General features: G+C 31.8%; 1 long non-coding RNA gene across 1 annotated transcript; it reads left to right on the top strand.

Moving 5' to 3' along the window:
* Nucleotides 1–4,031: 4,031 nt before the first annotated feature.
* LOC141667287 (uncharacterized) lies at nt 4,032–6,638 on the top strand. The gene is made up of 3 exons (XR_012552544.1): nt 4,032–4,187; nt 5,291–5,419; nt 6,141–6,638. It is a non-coding gene; the product is annotated as an uncharacterized LOC141667287 (long non-coding RNA).
* The last annotated feature ends 7,880 nt before the right edge of the window (nt 6,639–14,518 follow it).

Raw genomic sequence — 14,518 nt, 5'->3', positions numbered from 1 at the left:
CTTGAATAAAGTTTTTTTGGTTGACTTGAGGTTGCATGTAGTTGCAGAAACTCGTCAAAAATTGTATGCAGTTGATTCCAGTTGCCAAAAAACCGTATTTTTACAATTTTTTTGAAAAATAGTTTTTTTTGCAAATTAAAAAATATTTTTGCAATTTTTTTAAAAAATAACAGTATTTTTGCAAAATTGTTTTTTTTATCATAGGTAACCCGCAACCGCTATCCTTCAGGTGCGCACTGGATAAATCATACGGGCTCACGCAATAGCCTGCAAATCACGTGAACCAAGGTAAACCGCATTTAAGCGACATGCTCTGACTCAGGAGGCATAATCATAAATTCTCCTCCCGTGACATTCGAACCTGTGACCAAGATGATAGTTTTCCACTCTTTAACCAACTGAGCTAACCCTTGTGGGCAAAAAAATAACAGTATTTTTGCAAAAGCAAAAATATTTTCAGAGTTGAGTATTTTTTTAAAAACCCCAGATATTAAAAGTTTCGTAGTCGATTTGTATTTGATGGAATTAATTAAATACACTGATTTAGATTTAACATATTATAATTCAAATTATATTAAAATCGTTAAAAAAATATCCATTCCTAATTATAATAGGACAAGGATTCAATACTTAATTTTTTGAAACACCCGATGCCAATGAACCCCGACAGACAAATTATCCCAAAAATATCAAGAAAAATAAGATTTCTCAAAATCCCAAAAGAATTAAGACCATTATCAGACAAATACAAAGCATTGAAATTACTCAAACTTCCATAACTATTAGGAATACGATCAACAATCAACATCAATTATCAGACACTTTATGAGATTAAGAACCTTAAATCCACTCAACCATATCCCAATACTCAGGATCCGGGAAACGAAAAACTAGATGTATCTAACTGGGTTAACTATAGATTTTTCTGAATTTATTTAATGGGTTAGTATATGAAATTATTTAATTTAAAATTTAAAATTATAAATAATATACTTATTCAGATATATTTATTTTTAACAAATATATTTAATAAAATATTAAAATCATAAAAAATAAAATAACAATTATTTAAAATAACCGTGCATCGCACAGGTTTTAGGTTAGGAATCTATACTATTTTATACTAAAAACGAAACATTAAAAATTTGATTGTTGGTCGTTCTATTATATTTAAAATAGGACACTTATATTATATTTCTATATTATATTTAAAAGAAGACACCTAAAATTACTCGCCTATCAATTTTATTATATTTAAAATATGACACTTATATTATATTCCTATATTATATTTAAGTTTGGTTGTTAGTTATTGGTCGTTCTATTATATTTAAAATATGACACTTATATTATATTTCTATATTATAATTAAAACAATACACCTAAAATTACTCGATTATCAGTTCTATTATATTTAAAATGGGACATTTATATTATATTTAAAACAAGACACCTAAAATTAAAATATAACTTTATATTTTGAACAGAAAAATAAACACACGCAGCCGTAATCCGGAAATTCTATCTCGCCTATCAATTGTCTCAAACGCCTTCATCAATCCATCAATTGTCTATATTATTATATTAAAAACGAAATATTAAAAGTTTTGTTGTTGGTCCTTGGTCGCTCAATCTAGAGCCGTCAAATCAAATTAGATATAATTTTAAAAATTATTATTCAAGTAATATAAGATTGAATCATACAAGCAACATATTATCAAAATTATAATTTATAATATATAATGAAAAAAACGACTGTGCGTCGCACGGGTTATATACTAGTAGTATATTATATACATAGTATAGCAAACTCTCGGAGTTAGGGATGACAGTTTTACCCGACCCGACGGATACCCAACCCTTTCTAATCCGATTGAGTCTACCCGAACCTGATTTTTTGGATCTGGATCTGGATCTTATTTTTAGACCCGAAAAAGTTTGGATCTGAATCTGGATCTGGATATTAGGTGTTCCGAACCGAGATCCGACCCGAAACCCGAAACCCGAAACCCGAAACAAGATTCAGACCCGATCTAAACCCGAGACACGATAAAAACTCGATACAATATATATATATATATATATATATATATATATATATATATGAAGTATGTATATATATATATTATATACTAGCCTAAAACCCGTGCGATGCACGGATTATTTTTAATATTATATAATTTTTGAAATGAAAATTTTAATTTCTGAAATTTATTTATTAGAAATTTTTGATAATATGATTTGATAATTAGTTTAAATATGAATGTGAATAATTAAGTAAAATTTTAGTTTTCTAAAAAATATAACTGATTATAAGATTTTGTTTTGTTAAAATTTATAGGTGTGTTTACAAAAAATAAATATGTTTTAATTAAAAGATAAATTTTACAAATTTAACTAATTATATTTAAATTTATTTTGATTTAATTTATTTAAATACGGATAAATGATAAAAAGTTTATGTACTAATAATAAAAAAGATATGATTTGAATGTTTTGATTGATTTAAAATACATAAAAAAGTTATATATGTAGTTTGTTTCAGCGATTTAATTTACAACGGCGTGTTGTCGGGGGTGTTTATTGTTTAGTGTTTACTAGTTAAAACCCGTGCGATGCACGGGTTCCGTTAATATTTATATTTTATATGATTTTATTGAAATTCTAATATGAATAATTAAATACGTAAATTAATAACAATATAATTATAATTTGGTTGTATATAATTTTAAGTTAAATCATATAGTATATTATAAAATAGTATATTGTTGATGAGATTTGAACCATTAACCTTATTTATAAATAATAATTAAATGTTTGATGTTGGCGGGGATGTTTGGGGGTGCGAACCTGTGAACTTGGTTAGTGTATTTTTTTATAAATATTAATATAAACGTTTGTTCTTGGAAGGATACGAACTTAGAAATTTATTTGTAATTTTATTAATAATAATATAAATGTTTGTTGTTGGCGGGATTCGAACCTGTAAGCTTGGTTGGTGTATTTTTTTTAGTATTCGGATCTAACGGTTATGATCATTTGGTTAAGAGATCTGACGGTCGTGATCGAATTGGATAATCAAAAATAGGGTTAACCAAACTACCAATTATAACCCTGTTTGGTTATTATAATTTAGTATAGATAACTGCTACAGGTGCTCTGCTGTTGAGATTAGGCGGCAGCTTCCCGAAACGGAGTGCAGGCTTTTTGGGAATCTATGTTGGTTTATTTATCAATTAGCTTAATAAATAAAAATAATATTTTTGAGAGATAATTAAAATATTTAATAAGGGTATTTAAGGAATTTTAGCGAGTATTGACTAACCAAATTTTGATATTTCGTATATTATAATATAGTATAGATAACATATTATATAATATATATGTTATATTGTATTGTATATTATATATATAACATATAATATATATGTTTATATATATATTGATATATATATATATATATATATATATATATATTGAAATAGTTTGAATTATTAAATATGTATATTAACATTTTACTTAATTTTATATATGCGATACATAATTTACATTCATGTTATCGATATTATATTTTTCTTAAATACTGCGCATTAAATAATTAAAACGAGTGATTATAAACAATTAAATTAGGAATGTTTCACACGTTTATTGTGCTAAATAAAACATGTGAAACCCTTTTATATTTCTATTTTTTTTAAAAAAAATCAATATTCATGTTTTTGATAAAAAGATAATTTTTTTATTAATTTTTTTATTTTTAAGTATCCGAATTAGATACGAACCCGAACCGAAACCCGAAAAATCCGACAGATCGGATCTGGATTTTCATTTTAAATATCCGGACTCGAAACTAAACCGAATCCAAATATAATGGATCGGATCTGGATCTTCAGAAACCCGACCCGACCCGTTGCCATCCCTACTCGGAGTAGTCAAAAACTCAATTCAAATTGGGCCTTGGATCTTGTCAAAAGAAAAAGCAGAATTAGGCCCATGACTCTAAAAACAATAGTCTAGTAGTACTGAGCCCATATTGTAAGGCGGATTAAACAAAGTTTAGGCGGACATAACGAGAGTTTCAGTTCAGCTTTTATATACACACACGTGTTTATCTGTAAATCAGACAGACATGAACTAGACCAAACATGGGTTTCGGTTCAGTTACATATCTCTGCAACTCCTCTTAGGTATGTAAAACTACTTATGTTTTATATTCATGTCCGTGTCTTTATTTTAATGCATATATATATGTTATTAAATTCCCTTCTTTTCCATTTAAATTGATATATTGCCATTAAAATCTCTATGAATTGATGGTATAGATTGTTTTAATTTATTTATAGAGATTAATTTATATATCTACACAAAGATTACACAGATCGAGTAATATATTAATTTGTGTAGGTAATTGTTTCACGCAATTGTGGGTTAAATGTGTATATTTCTGTCTGGAGTTGTTGTTTATGATTTGAACATGTATGGATCTAAGCTTGGTAATTGAGAATATTCGATAATTGTTGTTTACGTGTTCAATGGGTCATGGATCTATGAAGAATTGGTGTTTACGATTTTTATAGGTCATGTGATTATGTTAATTTTGGTGTAATATAAATAGATTCCTAAAAAACCTTGACTAGATGTTTACTGAAACAAGGGGCAAATATGGTAGATGTATTGTTATATTTAAACTATTGAAGATGAAATATGGACCTAGGTAACATATACTATGTTATTAATTTTTTGGCACAAAATGATAAATTCCCCCCTTTTGACCTTAATTGAACTCGGCGAATGTTCTAAATTGGTATATACTAATATTCCTTCACGTGTTTTAACTGTTTTTTTTAAAACTTATGCATGTGTTTAGCATGCTTTTTGTTCACTTAATGATTGCCCTGCACTATAAACACATGAGTATGCACAATAATGGCGCAATGCGCGGTTATTAACTGAATAAAAATGTTTAATACACTAAGTTACATTTGAGTGTCGTATGCTTGATAAAATGCGTAATTAATGGTGTAAAAAGGGCAAACTTTTGTAATGTGATGCTAAATCAAATTTCAATTAGATTGTGGTAAAGAGCTAAGAGCCCAAGACCCCTTGAAGAATAATTTGAACTCTTAAGTCTTGATAATGAAATTTGATTAAATGCGATGATATGGTTTGTTAGGTTTTTAATCTTTTGAACCATTGTTGCATGGATTATTATAATCAATAATATTCCATATACAGAGAGTGAGTATTTGTAAACCTTCTGATACTTCATGCTTAATGTTGTTTGGAACAGGGTAATTATGAATTCCTTGTTGGATAGGATACAGAGAAGGCCTGTGCGAACTCCTTGTTGGAGAAGGAAGCGGATTGTTTTCATACAGATGCTAGAACCACCTCCGCAAGATGATGATGCAGATTTCAGGTCTATACTTGTTTGCATGTGCATATCAGCTATAGCATTTTCTTAGACTTAATTGCTTTTAAACAAAATATCTATTACTAGATTTAACAAAATGTTGTTTTCTATATCTCCATTGTTTTTGGGCTTTCTTTCTAATAAATCTTAGCATGTGGATCTGGTATTGACGTATTGTTTTTACTCAGAAATTATTGAAGTCATCAAGGCTGCCGGTGTAATTAAACAATAACAGAAACCTAGATTTTAATTCTTTTGGAAAGTGTTAGATAAGACAGAAATGATTTGGACTTTAGATATTACCAGTTTAGTAATAGCTCGCCAAATTGATAATCAGGTAATTTATAAATATTGACCACATAATATTATGTATATTACCAGGCTTATTTACGCGAGGGACCTGTACTTCTTCAAACTGATTCACCAAACAAATTACGACAAGTAGAACTTTCCAACTGTAAGAACACCGTAGGAATGCTTATGGCTATTCTCAGGTATTCTTGTGATGCCTGTAGGCTGTTACCTAACTATTAAATTATGCTGTAAGGATACACTTAGAATAGTCTATAATTTCATTAAAAATACGGAACTATACCTCGTTACACAGCTAATAACTTATAAATTATTTTAAATTTACTTGTATGTCGTGTACGAAGTGCAGTTTTTTCTGGACCTGTCTTTACTTGTATTACTGCTTAGTTACATGTTCCTTTTCATGCTATGCTAGGTGGCTGCCACACAAGCAGTAGCTACCTTCGGGACACTGATCTCCAACCAAATTACGCAGTGCAAAACTGAGACCTCCATTGGGAAAGAGGTTACTACAAGGGAGTACTGGTCCAGATACCTAAATGGATTTAAACACTTCAGTTGCACTTGCTTTGTATCTTCTACACCCTTTTACAGATTTCCTACAAGTACAGTTGCATGCACAGTTACTTGTTCATGGATGCATCTTTAAGGGGTGTTTTGTTCTTCATTTTTAATTCTATAGGACCTCCTAGAATTCGGATCACAGGGATAGATTCGAGGTTAATATTATCTAGATATATGTTAACTGTAAGTTTCTTAGATAGCTTATTTGTAATTGCATCAAATATCAAGCTAGCAGTTTTTGTTATCTGTAATTATATTGGAATGGTCTTGTTCTGTGCTCTCTTCTCCAGTCAACATGATGTTTCACATTTCAAGTTAAATGAAAAAACCAAATGGTTACTTGGCAATATGTTGCTGCATTACTGTCCTTGTCTATTGTAATATAATTACCAGTCTATTTCTTTAATAACATTTAAATTGTTATATACATAATTTTTGTGAGCTTTTTGAGTAATTTATGCATTCGAGAGTAATTAACATAATCTCAAGGGACATGAAAAAAAAAGAGAAACAAACGTGACTTGATATAAAAATTGTATATAGTAATCTTTATTCGTAGTTGACTTCATGCAATCTCCGGATCTAAACGCCTTGACCTTGCACATGTTTTAGAGCAATTCTTCTTAAATTATTCACAGTAACTGATAATTTTTTTAAAAAAAATAAACATTAGAGATCTAAACACTGTATTCTAGATTAAAATCCAAATCAGTCCTTGTCAAAAGAAAAAAATATAAACCAGTCCATATAAATTTCGTAATTTCAGCTTAAACTCGAATCATGTCTTGATTCCCATCCCACGTCCCAATATCAAAATGTTTAAAAATCTAATCTAATTTTTAATGATCGAACTTAAACTCAAACTTAAAAATTTGAAAATACGTGTGTCTAAACTCAAGCCAACTAAGGCTCTGTTTGGAAATGTTGTACTGTGAGAAAAAATGCCGGTGAAATAAATGCAGGAAAATTAGATGATTATTTGGTATTTTTTAATTAATGCATATTTTGAGATATAATATATAAAAATAATGTTTTTGAGAAAGATTGATGGTGAAACTGATATCTATTTTTTTCAAAAGCTTAAACAGTTTTTTGTAAAAGCATGATGAACATATTTTTACTAACAGTAGCTTTTAGACAAAAACATTTTTTTATACATCAACTTTTAAAATTTACCAAAAACTGTATTTTGAAAAGCCATTGTAAGCAATACCATACGGGACATAAGGATTGGGTTACGTGTTGAGGTGAGTTGACACCAATCATAATCAGCACTTTTGATTTATTTTTTTGATCTTATCTATTTTTTACATTACACGCAATTAATGTCTGACCATGTTGCTATATTTAAAAGATCATTTAAACAACCCCATCATTACATTTTTATTGTTTCATTCTATATACAAAACATATACATAAAAATAAAATTAAGGATTTTCTGTCGTATGGCCAAGGACACACAATAGTCATTAACTCTCATATAAATGGACTCTTTTTATTGGTGATTGAATAAAAAATGTTAATGACCTCCTGCATTTACATCAATTCCACCAATAAAAAGAGGCTATTTTTATTGGAGTTAGTAACTAATGTGTGCTCACATTAGAAAGACCGTAAAATTAATACCAGATCTTAGTTGAACTAGTTGAACTGAAATAATGGCTGTAACAACTGTGGGTTTCATCGGACTTGATGAATCAAGCTTAGTTCTCGCTGCAAAGCTGATCAGTTCTGGCTATGCAGTCAAGGCCTACGAGGTTTTATATTTCATATTTATGTTTTTTTTAATGCTTTTATATGAAATTTGGATATGTTGTTAATGAGTCGTTAATCTAATGACCTTTTGCTTTGTAATGTTATAAACTGCTCTCATTATGTATTTATATGGGTCTCTTTTGTGTGAGATGTTTATTGTTTTGTTTCGAAAAATATGTGAGGACTGATGACGAGGCTTATTGGTTGGATTTTTAGCTGGGAAGTACTTACACAGTCTAGGGCTTCCCTCTTCGGGAGCAGCCCCTGCGTCCCGGGGTTTTTGTGCAATAAACCCCTCCGTCCATCTACTCTGTACAATATAAGCATGAAACGAGAAGATTGATAGGCCCCCCTATCTGTCTCTTGTCATTCCACTAGTCCGTTGTTACTGTTTCATTCAAGGCATTGACTCCACGATAACAAGAAATAGAAACGAATCGTTCGATGTCTGCTCTACCGACTATTAATGGATTGATTAAGTTTGTTTGTTAGAATTTGGGTCATGTTTGTTTCATGGGATTATAATCCCGGGATAATAATTCAGGAATAACTAATCCCATCAAAATTAGTCATATGGATTAAATAATCGTATTCTAAGTTTGTTTGGAAGGATTAAGTGTAGAATTGGAATATAATCCTTTAAAATTTTATCTTATGTTTATTTTGAGGGATAGTACTTGAGATTAGAATATAGTCCTTTAAATTTTGCAATCCTATGTTTATTTTACATGGGATAACAATGAGGAGATTATAATCCTTTAAAAAATGACTTGGAGGATGGGATAAAACAATACCTTCTCCCACCTAGCATTATAGGTAGAGCTAACAATTCGTGTCGTTCGTATACTTTTCGTGTCGTGTACTTTCGTGTTTCATGTAGTGAAAGGCAAACACATATCCGATCCGTTTAGCATTCGTGTACTTAAGGGTAAACACATATCCGTAACTCATCGTTTCGTGTTCGTTTCGTGTATATTTCGTGTAGAAAAATAAATAAATTAATTAATTCATAAATATATAAAATATTATATAATTTGATATAATTTACATATAAATATTTATATATATTACAAATATATATATACATATAATTGTATATTTTTGGATATATCTTTATAAATATACATGAATTTTATGTATATATACATATAATATTATAGTAATATGTATATTTATATAAATGAATATACAAATATTAAAAAAATTATTAATAAATTTATTATTTCGTGTATTTTCGTGTCGTGTCGTGTATCCAAGGGTAAATACAAATCCGTACCCGTTTAGATTTCGTGTTCTTTCATGTTCGTGTACCAAAAAGCTGAACACATATCCATTTATATCGTGTCGTTCTCGTGTCGTATACCAAATTGCCAGCTCTAATTTAGAGGGGATTATTGTTAGGTCCCAATGTATTTGTAGAAGGGGGGGGGTTGAATACAAATAATATCAAATAATCGAATTAAATGCGGAATAAAAATGTGAAACAAAATTCAAGTTAAATAAGAATATTATTAAACTTGAAAGGTGTTACAACAACTGTATTGATTACAAGGAATTAATCTCAAATTAATTATCACAAATCTAGAATAAATTCGACATGAACTTTTTCTATTTTTGCAATAAAAAGATTCAAATGCTAAACGTAATTTGAGATTAAATTCTAGGGATTTTGATCCGCTAGATAGTTACACAAGAACAAGAGAATGATTTCTAATTGATTGGATTTAACTTTACAAACTAGAAATTATGATCTTGAAGGATGCAGATGAAGGATGAAATATTGTCTTCTTTTTCTTTTCTGTTGTGTTCTTATTTTTGACTTGTGTTCTGTGTGTATATGGTCTTCTGCTTCTTCTTTTCTTTTTAAATCAATCAACAGACTCTCATTGAACTGGCAAGACAATCCTGAGCTCAGCAAGACAATCGGTAGGACTATTGATTGTACTAGCAAGACAATCTGATTGAACTACAATGACTTTCGGTATGACAATCAGTTGAACTAGCAAGACTATCTCCTTCCCAGTAGAACTTTCGGTAGGACAATTGAAATGACTTGGCATGACAATCGGTATGACAATCCTGATTGTCATGCTAGTTCATTTTCAATTGTCTTGCTGATTTAAGACTGTTTTTAATCCAATTAAACTTCTAAAAATTCTTAATATTAATTATAAATTAATTAATCAATTAATTCAATTAATAAATAAATTAATCTTTGCAGATATAATTTATTTTCTTAATTAAATTATATGACTTAATTAATTAATAGAGAATTAATACTAATCTTGAGCAGCAACCATTCTTCTGAAAATCTTCTGATAATCACAGTCAATTATGAATCAATTCCACCACTTCAATGTTGACACTCGATGTACTGTCTGGTTCATGAGTGACTAACTTTCGTGACGTTTCTTCATGTCTTGACTTTGATACTTGATTTTCTTCAGATTAAATCCTTGTAATTCTTTGATACCCTGACGAGATCTCTGTCACTTGATTAAATCCACAACCTTGATTTATATCACTGAGGCTTGATCAATTTCTTGAACTTCTTCCAGTTAATTAATTCCTCAAGTCTGTAGATGACCCTTGTTTCTGAATCCTTTGACAGATGTTACTTTGCGAGATCTCTTTGACGGTAGATCCACTATTTACTTATTACATTCTTATTTGAGTTGAGTTAAATCCTCGAATATACAAATAGGCTATGACATATGCCTTACAATCTCCCCCTATTTGTTTGTTAGACAATAACACACAAATACCTAGAGGATAACTCAATTAACAAATAAGAAAAAGAAATAAACAGAAATGCAAAGTAAATATCAGAAAAGTTCTGGATAACATTTAACATTTTCCAGATTCTAAATAGATGTTCCTCTAGACTGAACATATCTTCAAGTAGTTTCATCTTCTTTTGTACAACCACATTTCCTGTTGAAAAGCGCATATCTCTCTTGCTTCTCCCCCTATGAGAATCAACTGATTAAAGAAGATCACCTTCGTTTACCACCTCTCCCGTACAATAGGATCCGCAGATAAAAACCAATGGTACTCCCCTAACAGCTTCTTCCCTTACTAGAAAATCACCTTGTGTTTACCACCTCTCCCGTACAATAGGATCCGTAGTTACAAACAACAATGGTGTGGTGTAGTGTACATATGTAGGATCTTTTTCTTCCTCCCTGTTATTTCTCCCCCTTAGTTGAGGAATCCTCCAAACTATTACTTAAGCTTTTATCTCCCCCTTTGAGAAGGAATGTATGCCGTTATTTGAAGGAATTCTCATGTTTCACTTGGTTGGAAAAGAAATAACAAGTAGTTTCTCTTTCTTCCTCACTGTGAGTGTGTGATTCTGTTTTAGTGTACCTCACATGTGTTTCACTCTTCTCTCCACTCGTGTTTACACTCATTCTCACAAGTGTATCACTCCTTTCATAGCTCCAACATTCAGCTGTACCTGCAAGGAAAATCACCTTAGCCATCCTTAAGGAGGTCACAGGTGGTGCAATGGGAGTTCGCAAATCCCCATCCTTGTTAAACTCGTCAGATGAATCTGAGTCATAATCTACAAGTTGCTAGTTTCCCTTTTAGGGTTCCAGATTTGAATTCTGGGAAGGTAAATAATGATCCAAAGAATTTAGCATAAAGATCAAGGTTCCCTTCTAATGTCTGTGAAGACATTTCCTTGTGACTCATCAGGTAATATCTGAATCACTGTCAACAAGTTGCCGATCTGCACCTATGTCAGATCCACTATCCGCAGATGCATCCAGGGGATTTAAGCCTGGGGAGGTAGACACTGACCACTGACATATGGCTTTTGGATCAATATCCTCTCCTAACACCTGTAAAGGCAATTGGTCCATTAACGAACCTTGAACAATCGAATCTGACCTTAAAATGGTCGAAACTCTTGTTTCCGTCAACTCATCCTTTGTGTGTGTGACATTTCCTTGTGCATCAAGAATTGTTTATATTTGAGGTGGTGACACTACATCGGATGCCTTGGCCGACAGGCAAAATTCAATAGACGCACCCTGTTGAGAGAATGAATCTAGTAACTGTTTTTGTGCCTTTTCAGCCATTACATCTTTTTGAGAAGATGTATGGGGGCTAGCAGTTGTCTCAGTTTAAATATTACTCATCTATGTAGGAGACAGAGCTGCTGGGTTGACTTCAGAACCTTCCTTATGTGGTGCACTAAGGAACTATCTCCCTCACGCTCACTCATACTTTATTTTAGTGGTAAGAGAGTGTTGGTTGGTTCTGTTTCCGTATTTGTCTTTACAGTCTGGGATAGATGTTGTGGATTTTCAACCTCATGACTGTCAATGAAAGAAAGTCATTGGAGACTGAACCTGTATCACAGAACTTATGGCAATAGAGAGATAAAATGTACTTAAGATATATAATGAATGAAAATTATACATTTAATCTTTTGAGAGAGATGATGTACAATAGTGATTTCAAAGGATTTTATATGAAATAAGAAATCACTAATGTAGAAAGAAGTTTGATTTTCTCCTAAAACTCACTGCACATATAAAACAATATGTTTGTGCCTAGTGATAAGAGAGTTAATAATATGACGACTCTACTAGTTCATATTAAACTGTAACTTCAGTTAGAGTGTCATACCATGTTCTTGACGATTGCTTGAGTAGTACACTAGTTCATAACAACCTGAAGTGAGATTGTGAAGAAGAGATTGCATAGTCCAATAGATCTGCAGCTGTAAAGTCCATGTGGTGCACTGACTTCCTCTTTTGACTCACCATCCAGGAGTACACTTGTACACATCTTACTAGAGTCCAATTCCAAGTGTAATGTGCAGCAGGTGCCTGATATGTCGTAATATTCTCAAGTCTCGTCACCGGTGTTATATGTTAGATACTGCTTCCTGATAATAACTTAGCACAATATACAAATTTTCAATGATAACATTCCCAGGTTGTAAACAGCCATATCCCTCAGATAAACCTTTGCTGTTATCTCCAAAGGTAACCAGGGGGCCAGCTTTCTCAACCACATTTGATAGCAGGGCTCTATCTCCGGTCATATGTCTTGATGATCCACTGTCAAGAATCCACACTACCGGTTATACCTGTTTAATGCCCTGCACTACAAACAGATTAGACCTTCTTCGGAACCCAAACTTGGTTGGGCCCGACATACTTGTAGAATTGTCCTTTGTCAGGAAAAAAAACATTTTTAACTTTAATGGTCTCAACTTTCTCAATGACTGAACATTTGACCTTATAAACAGCCTTAACAAATTTCTGTTTAGGCTTAGGCATAAATGTCTCCTTTCTAGCCTTAGAAGGACTAGCAATCTTAGACCTATCATGCTTCTTGTTATTCACATGCTGACAAGGAGTAGTCTTATCATTAGAAACATGCTTACCATTAAAATAAGCATACATCATATTAAAAGCACAAGACATACAATTAGAAACACCACATGCTTTATGAGAGATATTAACAGCAGGCAATTTATGCATGGTAGACATGGCATTTTTGTTATCCAACTCATGTGTGTCTGAGTTAGTCTCAGTTGCTTTCACAACTTTGACTGGAACTTTCGACACACTCGACTTGGAAACAACCTTCTCATTAGCAAGATCTTTAGCACGTATTTCTTCTTGAATAACAGAAGAGGTCGCATCAAATGGTTCAATAATTGATGCTTTATAGAGGGGTTCATCAACACCCTTAAGCACATGTGGTACTTCCCTCCCTTTAGCACATACATGAGGAGGGGAGTTTATGCCTAATTCTCCAATATCAACATTGTAATCATAACCTATTCCAGATGTTTGATTAACAGCTTGCTTACTGTAGAACTCTTTAGCCTTCGAACAAGAGTTGAAGTAGGCTCTAACCTTAGTCTCAAGATCGGTGATCTTGTCTTTGAGAATAGTTTCGAGTTTTCTATAACAGTCAACTCTATTCTCTAGAAAAGATACTTGTTCTTTTAACTTGTCTTGATTAATATGCACAAGTCTTAATTCTTTGACCTCTTTCTCAAGGTCTTTGATCTGTAAACTTAACAGTTCATTATCACGACGAGCACAATCTAAGTTACCTCCTAGATGATAAACTAATTCAGCATCAGTATATTTTACCTCTTTTCTTGACGATGAAGCTTTTCCATCAATAGCCATAAGAGCAAGATTCCCTTCTTCTTCATCTTCACTGTCAGTATCATCCCAGCTTCTTCCCTTTGCCAGGTAAGCCCTTTCAGAGTTACTCTTCTGATTTGAATCATAAAAGTTCTTCCTTACTTGCTTTGGCTTCCTGCATTCTGCGACAAAGTGTCCCAACTCATTGCAGTTATAGCATCTAATGGTGCTCCGATCAACCATCCCTGTTTTGTATCCACCACTACTGGTGTTAGAGGATGAAGATCCACCTATCTGGAATCTGTTGTAGTTGGACTTGTACTTGAACTTGGGATTTCTCTTGAATCTG

The sequence above is a fragment of the Apium graveolens genome, chromosome 1, assembly GCF_009905375.1.
Source record: "Apium graveolens cultivar Ventura chromosome 1, ASM990537v1, whole genome shotgun sequence".
In the NCBI taxonomy this organism is placed as follows: domain Eukaryota; kingdom Viridiplantae; phylum Streptophyta; class Magnoliopsida; order Apiales; family Apiaceae; genus Apium; species Apium graveolens.
Note: the sequence above shows the minus strand (reverse complement) of the source record. Positions and strands in the feature narration are given on the sequence as shown.